Genomic DNA, 16911 nt, shown 5'->3' on the forward strand with positions numbered 1-16911 from the left:
TAAAATTGAGCATAAAACACAGAAAAAGCCAAAACTATTAACATGAACAAACAACAAACAATACATTTATTACAGTATTAAATCTTTGTTAATGAAAATAAACTCATCCATTGTTAGTTTATGTGAACTTGCGGTGCATTAACTAATGTAAACAAGCACACATTTGGATTTTATTAGTGCATTAAATGTTAAACTTTGATTAACAAATGTAAATATTGTTCATTCTCAGTTCAAGTTGGGGAATTTCATTAACTAATGTAAGCTTACTTTAAAGCGACACCATTATTATGATCAACATACAAAAAACATACAAAAAAATGTATGTTAACAGCGAGAGGAGAGAAAGACATATTTAACTGACCATGTATTCGTGTTTTTTGTGATAAATAATGAAGTTATTTAAATAAACAGTAGGTGCAAACAGGCTGCACAGTGGCACAGTGGGTAGCACATTTGCCTCACAGCAAAAAGGTTGCGGGTTCGAGCCTCGGCTGGGTCAGATGGCAATTCTGTGTGGAGTTTGCATGTTCTCCCTGTGTAGGTGTGGGTTTCCTCTGGGTGCTCCGGTTTCCCCCACAAGTCCAAAGACATGGGAAATAGGTGAATTGGGTAGGCTAAATTGTCCGTAGTGTGTGTGTGAAGTTGGCGGTTCATTCCGCTGTAACAACCCCAGATTATTAAAGGGACTAAGCCGAAAAGAAAATGAATGAATGAGTTGCAAACAATTGATATGGGCTGAATTTAAACAAACATTAATTTAGTAATGTCCAACTTGTTTGTTTAAATTCAGCCCATATTAATAGTTTGCAACCATTTACCTTAAAAACATTTATTAAATCCAATGCATCTTTTATTCAGTGTACAGTGTGTCTAAGTGGGCAGTTCTTGGTCAAAATAAGCTGTAATAAGAGGCTTTTTTACTGTTTAGTCAAGTGCCTGTGTCTAGTGTCTGTGCATGAATGTCTCCTCCTCACAGGTCGACTGCACACAAACAGAATGAATCTTACACCATATGTGATGGGAAAAAATAATCTCAGAGTAATCTCAGATTCTCACATGATGATGGATGTCCCAGGAAAATACTGCTGCCATCACTGGAAAGTGGAAACCCAAACTGAAGAGGAAAAAAATACAAATGAAGCTCATTTTTAGATCTAGAGTGATAAAATTGAGCAAAAAAACACAGAAAGAGCCAAAACTGAGAGAAAAAAAACACAAATGAAGCTCATTTTTAAGTCAAGATTAATAAATTTGCTATTAAAAATAAAAAAAGAGCAAAACTGGAGAGGTATCTAATGCCCAGTGGTTAAACTAGGTATTACACTATAGTTTCAATTGAGCATAACAGACAGAAAGAGTCAAAACTGAAGAGGAAAAAACACAAATAAAGTTTATTATTATGTCTAAATTGATAAAATTGCACTTATAAAACACTGATAAAACCCAAACTAAACAGGAAAAAACACAAATGAAGATCATTTTAAATCTATATTGATAAAATTGCACCTAAAAACACAAAAAGAGCCAAAACTGAAGAGGTATCTAATGCCCAGTGGTTGAACTAGGTATTACACTCCAGTTTCAAAACACATGCAAGCACTGGTTTCCAGATTGATGACATAAACAGCAGTGTGCCTGACTGTTGAGTCTAAATGCTGATTTAAGGAATATTTTCATATTAAAATGAGTGTTCTAACCAACACCTTTGATTGATAAAATTGCACTTATAAAGCACTGATAAAACCCAAACTGAAGAAGAAAAAACACAAATGAAGATCATTTTAAATCTAGATTGATAAAATTGCTCTTAAAAATACAAAAAGAGCCAAAACTGAAGAGAAAAAAATGCAAATAAAACTATTTTAAGTCGAGATTGATAGAATTGCACTTATAACACAGGAAGAGCCAAAACTGAAGAAGAAAAAACACAAATGAAGCTCATTTTAAATCTATATTGATAAAATTGCACCTAAAAACACAAAAAGAGCTAAAACTGAAGAGGTATCTAATGCCCTGTGGTTAAACTAGGTATTACACTCCAGTTTCAATTGAGCATAACAGACAGAAAGAGTCAAAACTGAAGAGGAAAAAACACAAATAAAGTTTATTATTATGTCTAAATTGATAAAATTGCACTTATAAAACACTGATAAAACCCAAACTAAACAGGAAAAAACACAAATGAAGATCATTTTAAATCTATATTGATAAAATTGCACCTAAAAACACAAAAAGAGCCAAAACTGAAGAGGTATCTAATGCCCAGTGGTTGAACTAGGTATTACACTCCAGTTTCAAAACGCATGCAAGCACTGGTTTCCAGATTGATGACACCGACAGACCTGACTGTTGAGTCTAAATGCTGATTTAAGGAATATTCAGTGGCGTAGCGGATGGGCCCGCAGGGCACGCAACGCGGGGGGGCCCCGCGTGATTAGGGGGCCCCGCGTCGTCGCGATTTTCAATAATTAAAAATCCACCGGCAACCGCAATAATCAAACTCTTGGGAACAACTGTGGTCGGAACCAAAGTTCACAGGTCTGTGTTCTCTGAACAACCTCTCAAGCGGTGGACTACTTCATTCTGATTGCTTGCCGCCAATGTTGCAAACTTAGTGACTTTGTCACTAGATTTAGCCACAAATCTAGCGACTTTATTGTGTGTTATGGAGATTTTTTAGACTGTCATTTGTCCATACTGTACCGTCCCTACTCTTCTAAACGAGTTGCGTGTGATGCCGCCGGCCCCTCCCCCGCCTCACAGCACTGACAGGCGGCCCAGTCAGACCTCTACAGCAGCCTCTCCCACCTGCAGCCCGAGAGCAGATCACCCCTCTGCGTACCGACGACAAATGATTTAGCACAGGCAGTGTGAAGGTATTTCCCTTGTACAGTCAAACCGATCTGCTTCTCCTTTATTTTAACAATTTAATTGGACCGTTTATTCTTTTCTTGTTCACAATCACAGATATTTTAGTGACAGTTTCTGAACTTGTTCTGAGTTTATTACATATGAGAGATTACTGCACATTCACTACACATCTATAATGACATACTGTATTCAAACAGCAATAAATTTAGTTAAATAAACATGCTTATATAAAGTGTAGTGCAATTATAAATACCCCTTTATTAACCATAGGCTGTTAAACAAACAGAGAGAGTTCTAACCAACACCTTTGTCCTAACCAACACCTGAATTGTATATATTAGAAACGACTTTTATTTCTCGCAGGCGAACAACACAAAACTGACAATAATCAGCTCAGGTACACTTAAATTTGGTATTTGCACTTAAAGTGCAAAAAACACAAAAAGAGCCAAAACTGAAGAGGAAAAACACAAATGAAGCTCATTTTTATGTCTAGATGAATAAAATTGCACTTAATATCACAGAAAGAATCAAAAGTGAAGAGAAAAAAATGCAAATAAAGCTCTTTTAAGTCTAGATTGATAGAATTGAGCATAAAAGACAAAAAGAGCCAAAACTGCAGAGAAAAAAACCCCCACAAAGCTCATTTTAAGTCTAGATTGATAAAAATGAGCATAAAACACAGAAAGAGCCAAAACTGAGGAAAGAACACAAATGAAGCTCATTTTTAAGTCAAGATTAATAAAATTGCTATTAAAAATACAAAAAGAGCCGAAGCTGAAGAGGAAAAATACAGATGAAGATAATTTTTATGTCCAGATTGATACAATTGCAACCAAAAACACAGAAAGAGCCAAAACTGAAGAGAAAAAAAAAACACAAATAAAGCTCAATTTTAAGTCTAGAGTGATAAAATTGCACTTAAAAACAGAAAGAGTCGGCGCAATAGCCTAGTAGTTAGCGCACCGACATATGGTGCAATAGCACGTCAGGACGTCGCGAGTTCGAATCCCGGCTCGACAACATTTCCCTACCCTACCCCCTGTCTCTCTCTCCCACTAAAAAAAATCCTATCTAATAATAAAGGCAAAAAGGCCAAAAATAAATCTAAAAAAATAACAAAAACAAAAAAAAACAGAAAGATATCTAATGCACTAATCTCATATAATCTAATCTCATTTCTAATGCCCAGTGGTTGAACTAGGTATTACACTCCAGTTTCAAAACACATGCAAGCACTGGTTTCCAGATTGATGACACCGACAGCAGTGTGCCTGGCTGTTGAGTCTAAATGCTGATTTAAGGAATATTTTCATATTAAAATAAGAGTTCTAACCAACACCTTTGATTGATAAAATTGCACTTATAAAGCACTGATAAAACCCAAACTGAAGACGAAAAAACACAAATGAAGCTCATTTATAATCTAGATTGATAAAATTGCTCTTAAAAATACAAAAAGAGCCAAAACTGAAGAGAAAAAAATGCAAATAAAACTATTTTAAGTCGAGATTGATAGAATTGCACTTATAACACAGGAAGAGCCCAACCTGAAGAAGAAAAAACACAAATGAAGCTCATTTTAGGTCTAGATTGATAAAATTGCACTTATAAAACACTGATAAAACCCAAACTAAACAGGAAAAAAAACACAAATGAAGCTCATTTTTAAGTCTAAAATTATAAAATTGTACTTAAAAACACAGAAAGAGCCAAAACTGGAGGAAAAAACACAAATGAAGCTCATTTTTAATCTAGATTGATAAAATTGCTCTTAAAAATACAAAAAGAGCCAAAACTGAAGAGAAAAAAAATGCAAATAAAACTATTTTAAGTCGAGATTGATAGAATTGCACTTATAACACAGGAAGAGCCAAAACTGAAGAAGAAAAAACACAAATGAAGCTCATTTTAGGACTAGATTGATAAAATGGCACTTATAAAACACTGATAAAACCCAAACTGAACAGGGAAAAACACAAATGAAGATCATTTTTAAGTCTAAAATCATAACATTGTACTTAAAAACACAGAAAGAGCCAAAACTGAAGAGGGAAAAACACAAATAAAGCTCACTTTTATGTCTAGATTGATAAAATTGGTCTAAAAAAATCTTTAAAATATCTTAAATTTTTTTTTTTTTTTTTTTTTTGGAAACATGCACCATTTTACATACTTTACAATGTTTTTATCTAATTCATTGATTTTATGCATGAATGTATTCGTTGTCCTTGAACACACAGGTGGAAATAGCAAATGCAACAATGAATTCAAGAAAATGAAAGATTTAATGTAAATTACAGCAGGATATAAGAGATGATCAGGTCTAATTATGCCAGTAAATCGTAAGAACAGCACTGATGTCTTGTGCTTTTCATAATTCCCATCAGACAGCAATTAGTTATTGCCTAGGAAGCTGTGAAATGATGAGAAATGCTCATGTTTAGTCTCCCACATCATCACACATTGAGTTAAGCCCAAATAAAGTCAAATCAAATAGTCATTTAAGTCTATCTCCAATGATTTTGTGTGGGTTATATCAATTTAAAAGTCGCATTTCTTTAAATATCCTTTAGCAACACATGCCAAGATTAAAAAATGGGACTTTTTAAAAAGCAAAACCTTTACCTGCGCGAAAGACAGTAAAATATGGACTACAAAATGGATTAAAAATGCTTTTAACAAGAAACTTTCTAGTTAAATGCATTTCTAATCCATGTTTTATAATTACTAAATTCATAATTTTTCATTATTTGTAACTCAAAAAGATTCATTTTTTAATTTTCCTTTAGCTTAGTCCATTATTTATCAGAGGTCGCCACAGCGGAATGAATCGCCAACTATTCCATCATATGTTCTACGCAGTGGTTGCCCTTTCAGCCGCAACCCAGCACTGGGAAACATCTATACACTCTTGCATTCACACACACTTGTACACTACGGCCAATTTAGTTCATCATGTGTTTGGACTTGTGGGGAAACCAGAGCACCCATAGGAAACACACGCCAACACAAGGAGAACATGCAAACTCCACACAAAAATGCCAATTGAACCAGCTGGGACTCGAACCAGCGACCTTCTTGCTGTGAGGCATTATATTAATTTTCCTACCTAGCAAGTCAATGGTTACAGGTTTCTAACATTCTTCAAAATATCTTCACTCATGTTCAACAAAAGAAAGAAACTCATAAAGATTTGGAGAGTAAATAGTGAGTACATTTTCATTATGGGTGAACTATCCCTTTAAGGCTTCACTGACATTTATTTCCCGATGTCCTGTGAGCTGGTAAATAGAGTATTTCAGCGTACGGTTTACACCTTGTGATCGCTGCGTCTTAAGTGCTCCGCGGCCCAGAAAAACACTTCAGAAAGCCTTCTTCTCAAAGTCAAACCTCCCCTGTGCCGCATTAACAACATGCGATAGAAATATGCGAGAAGCCAATCAAAAGCAAGCAAACTCTGGCCCTCCGACCGGCAGGTTTGTCACTGGTCATGCGTGTCAGGATGGTAAATGACCCCCACTATTTGACATACACCAGTAAACAACAGTGTTTGTAGAAGAGGATCCCAACTGGCTTGAATTGAGCACTCTGATTTTATTAAAGTAACAATAATCACTCGGAAAGTAATATTACTAAAAATACCTAACAGCTGTTCATATGTATGTTTAAAGTGTATTAATATTGTAGTGGAGTTCTCTAAAACAGGTTTAAATGCATCTATGCTCATTTGTAATGTGATTTCAATATGTGTCCTAATCAATTGAATGCTTATGGTCAGTAATGATCAACTGGATGATGTAAATATAGCTAAAATAATTAACAGCAGGTCATTTGTATGTTTAAAGTGTCTTATTATAGTGTTGGAGTCTCCTACAACAGGTTTTAATGCATCTATGCTCAAAAATATATATATATAGTTTTAATTTCTCATGTTTTAATGTGATTTTAATATGACTTGTTTGTATTGATTCAATGCTTATGGTCTGTAATGATCAATTAGATTATTAAACATCACAAAAATACCTAACAGCTGTTCATATGCATGTTTAAAGTGTATTAATACTGTATTGGTGTTCTCTAAAACAGGTTTAAATGGATCTATGCTAAAAAAAAAATTAGTGTTTTTCTCATTTGTAATTTGATTTCGATATTTGTTTGAATCAATTGAATGCTTATGGTCAGTAATGATCAACTGGATGATGTAAATATCGCTAAAAATAATTAACAGCAGGTCATTTGTATGTTTAAAGTGTCTTATTATAGTGTTGGAGTCTCCTACAACAGGTTTCAATGCATCTATGCTCAAAAATATACATAAATAGTTTTAATTTCTCATGTTTTAATGTGATTTTAATTGGACTTGTTTGTATTGATTCAATGCTTATGGTCTGTAATGATCAATTAGATTATTAAACATCACAAAAATACCTAACAGCTGTTCATATGCATGTTTAAAGTGTATTAATATTGTAAATTTTAATTTACATTAATTTAATTTTATTGTATTGTAAATGGATCTATGCAACAAAAAAAATAGAGTGTTTTTCTCATTTGTAATGTAATTTGGATATTTGTTTGAATCAATTGAATGCTTATGGTCAGCAATGATCAACTGGATGATGTAAATATCGCTAAAAATAATTAACAGCAGGTCATTTGTATGTTTAAAGTGTCCTAATATTGTGTTGGAGTCTCCTACAACAGGTTTCAATGCATCTATGCTCAAAAAATATAATTTACTGCTACATCCACCTGCAACCCACCTGCAATTAATCATAATGTATTTTTTTTATTACCCGACCTGCAGATTATCTGCAGTGTCCATGGATATAACCGCCATCCGCACATCACTATTACACACATAGGGCTAAATTTGACAGTCCATGCGCAATCTGCAGGGCGCAAACACATTAGGGGCGAGTCAGCATTCACTTTTGCTAATATAAGGACAGAAAAATCCGCTTTGCGCCGTGGCGCATGATCTAACAGAGTTGAGCTTATTTTCTTAATGAGTTACAGGTGTGTTTTGAGAATAAACCAATCAGAGTCTCATCTCCCATTCCCTTTAAGAGTCAGTTGCGTCATGCCATGGCGCATTTACTATTTACATGATGTAAAGTAAGTGTACGTGGAAAAACTGAACACTTCACTAGCAAGAAAACAGTTAAACAGACCATCTACAGCAGGGGAATGAGAGATAAGGCCTGTCATTATCTACTTTCACTTTCGCTCTCGTGAATAGGGAAACCTTGTACGCACAGCTATCCAGTAGCCTATAAATAATTAATTTTGTTTGTTTAAGCGCAAAGATTTGTTTCAAAACTATTTCTAAATTCAGTTCTAATTTCCAGCAAACGAATAAATGAACAATAATAGTGAAGTGTGCTCAAACAACTGAGTTATATCCAAATACACATGCTGTGCCCCATATGGTCTAAAACCTGACAGGTGGACAAATCTCAGCTTGTTTTTAATAAAACAAATATAAATATGCAGATAATAAATAATACTGCTAATAATAATAACATTATACAAAAGCAAATTGTCATGAATAAACTGAAAAAGCCTCCCGAGATGAAGAAGGCATGAACGTATGGTATTTATATTTATGTAGGCTAGAAAATAATATGTTTTGTAATATTTTAATCCTATATATATATCCTTATGATATCCTATATATATCCTTAATATTTTAATTATTTTTCATTTGTAAAGATATTTGTGTATCGCTCTACATCTTGTGTGCATTAAGCAGTGTGTAAGCGAGGCGCACTACTAACGTGCTCTGCACTGGACAATAGACCGGCCTTGTTCTGATCTATTGAAAAATCTATTGTAGTTTCTCAAAATAGCAACGCAACAGTAATGCGCCTCAACAAGTCTCCTTTTTTAGACCAGAACGCCTATGGGTGCACATAGGAGCGCAAATGCATTTGTTATTTAAAGGGCCATGACACCCCTCACTTTCGGTTAAAGTCTACTTCAGAATTTTTTCAAAAGATGCATGATTAATGGGGGTGGAGCTCCGCGAGCATCGGGCAGGAGTGGGCGTGGCCAGCTAGGGAGAAGGGGAGCGACAGTTAGCTCACAAAATGAGACACAAACCGTGAGGAGATGCATGAGTTTATAGTTCACAAAGTTAAATGCAAAGATGCAAAGAAATAAACAGTAATTTAATGCCCTGCTACATTTGTTATTCGTAATTTCATAAACACATAACCACAATTTATATCATTATAAAGATAAGTGTGTTCATGTAAACACTATAAATGAGGATTCTCCCTCGATCCCCAGGTCTAAATTATAGATCTTGAATGCAGACTCAGTGCAGCAGGTCTCCTGACCTGCCTATTTTAACCATTAGCCCTGCTGGTAATCTGGAGGATTTAGGCAAACACAGCAGCACGGCGATGTGTCTGAATGTGAACGAACTCCTGATAAAAGTCAACGTCCGCCATTCTTCAATTCTCGCACTGCTCTCCCGACAAAAATGCTTGCAGCACACACACAGCTTTGCTGTATTGGCCCTGACAGCATCGCGGGGAAAAAACATGCAACAAACCCTGTGGATCATGGAAACAAACACATACGAGCCTTCATGAACAGCTACTGCGTGCCGTGGGTTCGTGTCTCACAGCTTGCTTGAAACTGGCAGGTCTACCTTGCCTTCGGAAAGCACGTGCTCTCATGAATAATTAAGCAGCCGGCTCTTCTCATAGGATAAGAAAACTCCGCTATGAATAATAATGAGAAACCGACGCGTCATCATTGCACTTGCAGTACTGCGCTACGTCGCCGATTTTGATCCCGACCCAAAAATCATTTTAAACCCGGACGCTGAAATTAGCTGACAAAAGCTCAAAATTATCCAGTTTTCCCCACAATTAAAGCTGACAGCTGCTAACATTGTTTTAAAAAAAAAAAAGTTCTCCAGGGTGTCCTGAACCTTTAAACAGCGTGGCAGAAAACGTCAAAACGACTCTTGCGCCAAGCTGAAACTAGCAAACAACAATTGCATCACGCCTTGCGCCACAATGCACCGGGTGTATGATAGGGCCCATACTGTTTGCTATATGGAATGCAAAATCTTTGAAGCTCAATACCTCAAAATCATTCCAAACGCAAACAGAGCCTTATAAATCCAAGGTGACGATATGCTGTCAGGACTAACTGATCATATCGTTTTTTTACAGTGTAGTGCTACACACAGGAGACGTTTGAGGAGGACAAAACCTGCCAAACGTCTAAAATACAACAGTCACTTTAGGCAGGGGTTTTCAAACTGGGGTCTGCGGACCCCTGGCGGGCCGCAAGAGAGAGCTAGGGGGTCCGCGAAAAATTTGGCGGAAACAAAAAATGATTTTTATGAGATATTTTTTCCAATCCTAAATTTAATATATCCAATCCTATAAATTATTAATATATATATATATATATAGTTTTATGATTTATATAAGTGGATACTTAATAGTAATGTTTTTAATCCCAAAATCCTTTGCCCTCTTTAATGCTTTGCATACAAGTAGCGGGTATAAGTGAAGTACAGATGATGGAAAGATTTTTAAAGAATCCCGCTCCCGCAAGCGGTTCATGCAAATCTGACTTGGCGAGGGTTAAGACAAAAACCAGAAAATATAACAAATCTTCCATTGCGCTTGGTTTTACCTGCATGTTAAAGCAGGGAGTCGATATACCTCAGTGTTCTCTTTGTCAAGCGATTCTCTTCAATGAATGCATGAAACCATCCAAGCTCAAGCGCCATCTACAGCAGAAACATCCCAATGAGGCAGAAAAATCGACAATTTCAAACAGCAGGAGCTGTGTTTGGCCTGGCAGGATAGTATTTTTCAGCAGCAAGCATTAATCCCTGTGAGGTGTTTAAAATCGTATATTTGGCATCACTCCACATGGCGCGTGCTAAGAAGCCGCACACAGTTGGCGAAGCATTGTTATTATCAGCTACCAAAGACATCGTCAAAGAGTTATTTGGAGAGGAAGCGGCACGAAAGGTAGATTGTGTGACTTTGTCAGACAACACAGTAAGCAGACGCATACGTTCAATGTAAACATTTAGCAGTTTTCCATAAAAACAAGACAGGGAAAAACAAAACTACAGAAACTATAAATGTTACAAATATCAAGGTTTAACTTTTCATCTACCACTGCCTCATTTAGAAAAGCTACCTTTTTCAGTTAATGTAAATATTGCATTGTTTTTAATGAAATAAAAAAATGTAGAATAATTTCTGGTGAGTTGCCAGCTAATAAAATAAATAGTTTTAAAACCATACCATTTTGCATGCCTGTGAAATACGAACTATAGTGTCTTTACGTTAGGGGTGTCAAAATTAATTGTTTCTTCAGTGCACCGCGATGCAGACGCGGACAATTCGGTATCGATTCAGTAATGACCATAACCGGTTATTATGTAGTGACGTCATTTATCTCCTATGCGCTCTGTCGTGAGGGAGGTAAGCGCCGTTATTTACAACACTCAGCCAACTCAAACCGGGGCCGGCCCGTGGCATAGGCACCATAGGCAAATGCTTAGGGCGCTGTATATCCAGTGGGGCGCCAGAAATGAGCGCGGTTCAGTTGGTTTTGTTTTCGATTTTCCTGACACACATTCAGTTATAGACGGCAATAACTCAAAAACCTCTTACCCTAAAAAGATCTAAAGTGTGTTTCCTACAGAAAGACAAAGCTGGTTATGTTTCACAGCTGTCTTTCTTTTTTTCGCTCGACATTACGAGCACTGCTCCGTTTAAGCCCTCGCAGTCTGCGTTTACTTTAGCCGGCATAGCCAATAGTATGAAGCTGCAGGCCCGGAGACCCAACTGCACGCTCAGACCTGCTCGCTCAGACGGCTAGACCTGCACTTCCAGACCTTCACAGTGCCACCTGCTGTTTAAAAGATCGACTAACCTGATTTCAGCTGCTTCTAAATTGTAATTTAAACTATTTTTCTACTATAAAATATTAGGCTGTGATTGAATAGATTATTATATGAAATATTAAACGTACTAGATTTTTGATTTAATACAATAATTCTATTGTATTTTTATTAATTGTATTTGTAAATATATATTGTTCAGTTGCTTCAATATTTTCAAACATTTTTTGTTGTTTTTTTATCATTAAGGATTTATCACTGTTTCATATTGAGTTGAGGGAATAAATATTATCTTCATATACAATAAATTTCTTCACATACAAGTATAGTACTCTAGGTGATTTTCTCACAACCAACTTTATTTTTGTGTACTTTTTCATAAGGTCCTACAAGTCAAGTTGCAAACAATGCATGGAAAAATGGTGAAAAAAAATAATTGGAGTAATAATTATTATTTTTTACGTAGAAAATAACATCAAATAAAATAAATGCTTTACATTCTTATTGGGGAGATTTTTCATTTCTAGAGCAAAAAAAAACTGGAATATCTGCAGTCTTTGGTACACTGTATTAGTGTTGGCAGAGACCCACTTTTAATAAAAAAAATTTGTTTTGATTTCACCTAATAGAGCTCATATAGTAAATTCTATGCAAATTTAATTGATATTTTGATTTCCAAAAAACATGTTTGTAATCATTACATAACTTGTAAATAATTGATAAACTGTTATTGTGTTACTGTTATTGTCTTAGGTAGCACTCTTAGATAGATAATACAGAAATACGTACAGTAGACCTACAAAGCACTAAAATATGTTACAAATAATAATTGCGCTATATATTATAGGCTGCATTTTATTTTAACTTTTTTACTTTAAATATTTTTTTTTATTTTGCCAGAAAACATTGCTAGAAAATTGTCCCAGAATGGTACAATAATAGATAAAATAAGAGCAAGCTGTAAATATCATAAAATAATGCTCTTTTGACACAAATTTTGATCAAATCAAACACTGAAATAATTCTTTGTTAGTGTAATATTTTACACCACATTGATTTATGCCATAAAACTTGATAATTTTCAGGAATCGCTTTAATAATCAATAACCTTACTGGCGTTTCTGATGTTGCTACTTGCTAGAAAGTGCTGATCTGAGTGTGCAGTTAGGTGTCCGTACCTGCCGCTTCACCCAACCCAACAGCAGGGGGCACTGTCTGGTCTGGAAGTGCAGTTCTGTGCGCGCAGGTCTGAGCGTGCAGTTGGGTCTCCGGGCCTGCAGCTTCCCCTTACTCGGCATAGCTCGCGCTGAGAGGAGCTCTCTGTAAGGGACCGTCGGAGAAGTGCTTATTTTCTTCGTTTTTTTTCGTTTTTCTGCTCCGCTCAGCGCGAGCTCTCCCTGTTGCAAGGGCTTAAGTGTGTTTGTTTGTGTGTGTGTTTGTTTGTTTGATGCTGTCTATGTTTGTGAATGTGTTTGAATGAGAGACAGTGTGTTGCTGTGTGTCTGTGTGTTTATACAGACAGCATGTTATAGCCTCCCCCCTAAAATATAACACTGTATATGGAAAGCACCGTCAATGCACCGTGATGCACCGAAATATCGAATTGAACCGAATCGATGGCATGATAATCGTAACCGAACCGAACCGTGAGACCAGTATAGGTTCACACCTCTACTTTACGTTATACAGAATTTTAGTTTACATATTTATACTTGAAATATACAAGCAGGCCCGGATTGGCTAATCGGGAGGACCGGGAGAATTCCCAGTGGGCCGGTCCGTTTTTTGGCCGCGAGGGCCGGTGTCCCTAGCTCCAGAATCTGTTGCTCTAAGCAGTCACACTTTTTAAATTAATTTACTTGACCACAGTCTTCTTATTCATTAATTTAATACAGCTCTCTGCTCTTTTCATATATAACCAGCCTGCAGGTTCATAATGTTATAAGTCACCTTTCACTATACAACCGTTGTGGTCCAGTGGTTAGCATGTTAGATTACAACGTCGCTGACCTGGGTTTGATCCTCGCCTGAGTAAATTATTATTTTTTATAATTATAATTTTTTTTGTTGAGACATATAATACTGTTTGGGTTGTGATAGTGATAGTGTAATTAGAAACTGAATTGGAAATGACCTTATTTTAATATAGTCAGTCGTGAACTGAGGTGGGCCAGTCTGAGGCTTGAAACTCCAGGGCTAAAAAGGAGTCCCACTCCGGCCCTGTATACAAGTGCATTTAAACTTTAGGCAAAGGGGTCCCCTGCAAGAAATCATCATATTTGGGGGTCCCTGAGATTAAAAAGTTTGAAAACCCCTGACTTTAGGTGTATAACGCACTCCAGGTTGGTGAATTACATAAAAACAAAGCACACCTTATTCATTAATAATTCACCGGCATGAATTATTCCTCACATATTTGCTTAATTTTATTCATGCATCAAATAAACGATGCACAAGAATCCTGAGCATGTCTGACTGCACGACTAACATAATCACAATATACTACGTACACCATGATACTGCCTTTTTTATCCCAGCTATTGCTAATTTATGAAAGCTATGATGTGGTACTCAGGTTTAATGCATTTTAATCTCATGCTTGGCTGGCCGCTGCCATCTTTGCATGCTGGTGCGATTTGTCCTGCTGTTTTCAAGGTTTATCCGGAGTTCTCCGTGCCCTCCGGCAAGAGCTGCCGACCACGAGTCCATTAACCTAAAGCATGGTGAATCCACGCTCATTTTAATCACTGCTTTTTTTGAAGAAAGCTGGCTACCTCCCGCTTAATAACATTACGCTCCAGATACTCGCTCAAGCATATTTATGATGTGCATTTCCCGGCGTGTTTAGATGTTATGGCAACTCACTTATTATGACAAATTCGGCCCCAGTAAAAGCCCACGTAAAATCAGAATGGGAGTTTCGTGGCTTTCAGTCCATATCTATTAGCACTGGGATCATCTATATGCCGCATGGGGAACTCCGAAAAGCGCTTACGCTCAGCAGATACATGCATTTAAGATGAGCAGATCTCTTTATTGAGGGAAAACATCTCTTGCAAAACAAATTAGGGTCCAGTGAAATGATCTACGGAGATTGAATGTGGATATTCCTGAGCATACAAATAAGACTGTACAGTAGGGAAATAAGTATTGAACATGGCGTTTTTTTTTTCTGAGAATAATATTTTTTATTTATTTATTTTTTTTTTTGTGTCCTTTTTTGGAGTATAGATAAGGACAAAGTTATTATGATTTGCTTTTTATTTGCAGCTAGAAAATTGTGATTCTGACTTCTGATCTTATTTTTAAATTAACCAAATCATGTTTAATTATCACTTTTAATCTGTGTGAACAACAGATTTAATCTAAACAAGTACTTATAATTGTTTCATTACTTTTACAGGTAACAATTAATGTCCAGTTTAAAATAAAATAAAAAATATATATATATATATTATAAAAAAAATATTTACTTAAAGCAGAAATTTTCAATTTTATTCAATTAGTTTTTATTAGTGGTTTCTTTTAATATTGAACTAAGTTTTTTGGCCACTTTTATTAGTTTTTTCTCTGCAAATATGTTTATAATTGTACTTTTTTTTATTTTCATTTAGTTGTAGTTATTAAATTATTAGCAGTTGTAAATTAATTTTTAAATAAATCTAAACAGAAATGAAAAGTACCTGAATTATTTTAATTTAATAAGTTAATTGCTATTCTTTAGTTAATTAAAATAACTCATACCAGTACAATCTGGCAACAAGGGGAATAAACTTGATTGGATGCGGACCCCTTAAAAGAAAACAATTTCCTTTAGACGCTGTTTGAGACTCCACACCCACTAAAGAGCTCAAAATAGCCGCCCAAACTAAAGAAATAAAACCAAATCAAGAAAAGAGAAGAGGTGGGAGAGATTATATTAGCCAACAGCAGGGAGGAAAGATAACTGGAGGAAAAATTTAAGCAGGAGAAAAGCTCCAGCCTTCAGCCGCTGAAACAAACACTGACTGATTAAACACAAGAGCTTCACAACCTCCAGCTGAGCAGAGTGAGACTGAAGACCTCTGATTGGTGGTGGAGGAGTGGGCAAGTTCAATCTAGATGTGGTTGGGGGGAATCTAGAAGAGTCAAGTAAGAAGTCAATGAAAAAGAAAGTTGGCAGAGTCAATCTAGAAGTGGGAGGAGTCAAGTGAGAAGTAGGCAGAATCAATATAGAAGTGGGTGGAGTCAGTAAAGGAGAAAGGGGGCAGAGTCAATCTAGAAGTGGGAGGAGCTAGTTAAGGAGAAAGTGGGCAGAGTCAATCTATAAGTGGGAGGAGTCAGTTAATGAGAAAGTGGGCAGAGTCAATCTATAAGTGGGAGGAGTCAGTTAAGGAGAAAGTGGACAGAATCATTCTAGAAATAGGTTGGGTCAATCATGGAGACAGGTGGCAAAGTGCACACTTTCAATCAAGTAGAAGTGGAGAAATTCAACCTAAAATTGGATGGAGTCAAACAAGGAGAAAGTGGGTGGGGTCAATCTAGAAAATGTTGGCAGAAAATACTACAATCAAGGAGAAAGTGGGCAGATTCAATTTAGAAGTGGGCGGGTCCAAAAGTGGGAACATTTTTGGGGTGGGGCGGAGTCAACCAAAGAGAAAGTGGACACATTTAATCAAGTGGGAGTGGAGAAATTCATTCTAGAAGTGGGTGGAGTCAAACCAAGGACACTTGTTTAGTACAAGTGGGCAGATTCAATCAAGTAAGAGTGGGAAAATATTACCTAGAAGTAGGTGGGGTCAATCTAAAAGTGGGTGGAGTCAACCAAGGAAATGTGGCCAGTCTATCTAGAACAAGTGGGCAGATTCCATCAAGTAAAGCTGCGGTCACACTAGAGTTTGTGTGCGCGAAATACTGTCGAAAAGAAAAGTCAAGTGTGACCGGAGCTTAAGAGTGGGACAATATTATCTAGAAGTAGGTGGGGTCAGTCTAAAAGTGGGTGGTGTCAACCAAGGAGAGAGTAGGCAGAGTTAATCAAGAAAATGTTGGCAGAAAATACTACAACATTCCTTAAAAAAAACAGACATATTTAAATAAGGAAGGGCTTTCAGACAGTCCAGAATGCACAGTAAGTGTCTTGAACATCAGATCTGAGCGTCTCCGAG

The 16911-nt window shown here is 36.4% G+C and overlaps 1 protein-coding gene across 1 annotated transcript in view; it reads left to right on the forward strand.

Moving 5' to 3' along the window:
• The window catches only part of si:ch211-199f5.1, a 62685-nt gene extending 59529 nt beyond the window's left edge, over positions 1-3156 (forward strand). Inside the window, exon 3 of the transcript XR_012385699.1 lies at positions 2383-3156. The gene's annotated coding sequence lies outside the window, so the exon portion shown is untranslated. The remainder of the gene's footprint in view (positions 1-2382) is intronic.
• The last annotated feature ends 13755 nt before the right edge of the window (positions 3157-16911 follow it).

Source organism: Danio rerio, chromosome 9 (genome assembly GCF_049306965.1).
Source record: "Danio rerio strain Tuebingen ecotype United States chromosome 9, GRCz12tu, whole genome shotgun sequence".
NCBI classification, from domain to species: domain Eukaryota; kingdom Metazoa; phylum Chordata; class Actinopteri; order Cypriniformes; family Danionidae; genus Danio; species Danio rerio.